Here is a 2273-nt window from a genome sequence, read left to right on the forward strand (position 1 = left end):
AAAGTGCTGAATGTGGAGCTATTCACGCCATTTATGCTGGCACCATTTCTTTTTACTAAGTTACAATCATCACCATTCATTATATTATGTAGAATACATTTGTTTCGTTGGTGGAACTATTTCAGTTATCTTTTCTTCTTTCCTTTGTTTTCCAGAAGATGACCCTGATGATGCAGATTCATTATGCTTCTGATGTTGCTAGGTTGTAAAGCCTTGTCGAAATGGTGAAATTGGGAAAACATTTGCAAATTCCACTAAGGAAAGTGATGCTGCTGAAGTAGTAGCAGTCCTGGCTGAGTTGGCAATGGCTCGGGGTAGTAAGCACAACATTAGTGTAGTGATAATTGAGTTGAGCAAATCAAGTTGAAAATATGTAAGCAGTAATTGTTCTGTTTTGTTCATATAAAGGCCGAAGTTTTATAATTTTCTTCTACTTGAGCTTTTCCATGGATTGGCTAGAAGAGAGAAAATGATTGTAATATAACATTCCTTCTATAATTATTTCTTCAGATATTCTAAACCATGATGAAATGAGATTAGTTGTTAAGACTCTTTCGCATTGAACAGGTTCACCAGGATGAACCTTTGTAAGCAAAATCAGAACTCAAAATTGGGTTTCAGAGATTCAAAGGAAAGCAGAGGAGATAGCTTTAAGATACAAACCTCCTAGGGATCATGGAACTTCTCACTTTGTCGCTTTTGTATTAATTCAACTCCATCGAGATTGATTTGGCAAACCAAAATGCATGCAAGGCTGCTTTGAAAGTAGATTCGAACGACAACTATTTGTACTGTCTGTCAGCTAGAGACAAACAATACAGTGACTTGAACCATTTCCAGAAGCACTGGATCAAGGGTGAGCTAGTAATTGTCCGCGATGTGCTTGAATTTACATCTGGATTGAGTTGGGATCCATTAGTGGTTAGTCGTGCCATGCGTGAGAAGAAAAATTCTAGATTAATCAATCAGAAAAAGAAGAAACAAATAATTGAGGGTTCCTCTTATTTGGAAGTGTCAGCTATTTATTGCCTGGAGTACGGTGTCTTGCAATTTATGTGTTACTTCATGTCTATTATGATGTTTTTGTAAAACCGAAAGGGTTACGACCACAAAGATTCCATGACCATCACACATTCACCTTAAAGATCGAAAATTATGATGAAGATCTCTCATGTTGGGAGAGGGAAAAGAGTAATCTTATGGTCCAACTCGAAGCAGCACGTAAGCGTTTAGAAGAGATTTGCCTTATTAGCAATACTGATAGTACATCCCAAAAATGGAAATAATGATTGAATGTCCTCGACTCCTAGGTGAACGTATAATTTTCATTCTTCCTTTTCCTAAGCTTTCATGCTTTGGTAGGACTCCAGTATAAGAGTTCACAATTAATTCACGTTGTTTGTTTGTTTTAGAAAAAGGACGAATATTACAAATATGGTTCGCTCACAACTGCTGTGGTGATGGAGATTTTCAGCAAACCCAGCAAGTAAACCAAGGCCGATTTGCTTAATTGAAGATAATTGGAAAAAAAAAATCTTATTTAAGATATATACAAATCATGCCTTATCTCCTATATCTATACAAATCACGAGTAATTGAAGCAACTAAAAAAAAAAAAAGGAATGCTAAATAATTATAAATACCTCCCTAGATTTGGTTAATTCTCCATACTCTACTATTCACTTATACACATTCAACCAAAAACCTATTAACATACTCAACCAAAACACTTCCTTACCCGTCTCTATTCAACCAAAACCTATACATTGTTCACCAAATCGGTACTCTTCTTCTTCTTGTTTATGTTATGTTTGATTCTATTTTTTTTTGCTTGGAGATGGGGACTTAGAAATGCCACAATCTTGTTTAGGAGGAATACGTAGGCATCAAGGGTAGAAAGTAGGACTAAAGCCTCTTTGCCATTATTTTGTTGCTTTGGAAATTGAAAACCCATGAGATTCGGTCTTTGAACCTGTCTTCCTAAATCATCATAGTGTGTGCTTGAAGGACCTAACCTCTCTACCTATCTAAAAGAATGGTCACCTAACTTTAATAAAAACAAACCACATTACTCCTTCATCTGCAACCTTCGGCTACTAACTCAATTATTCAAATGACAATGAATTAAATTGATCTCGAAGCATCGCCAGATCCATAAGCAAACTACACGGAGAACATCCATGACCTCACATACTTTCTTCTTGAGTGCATCCGGGGCCTCTATGAGATGCACGATTACCTCCCTCCGGGTCCATCTCCAAAAAAACATTCAT

This window comes from Coptis chinensis, chromosome 4 (genome assembly GCF_015680905.1).
Source record: "Coptis chinensis isolate HL-2020 chromosome 4, ASM1568090v1, whole genome shotgun sequence".
NCBI lineage: Eukaryota > Viridiplantae > Streptophyta > Magnoliopsida > Ranunculales > Ranunculaceae > Coptis > Coptis chinensis.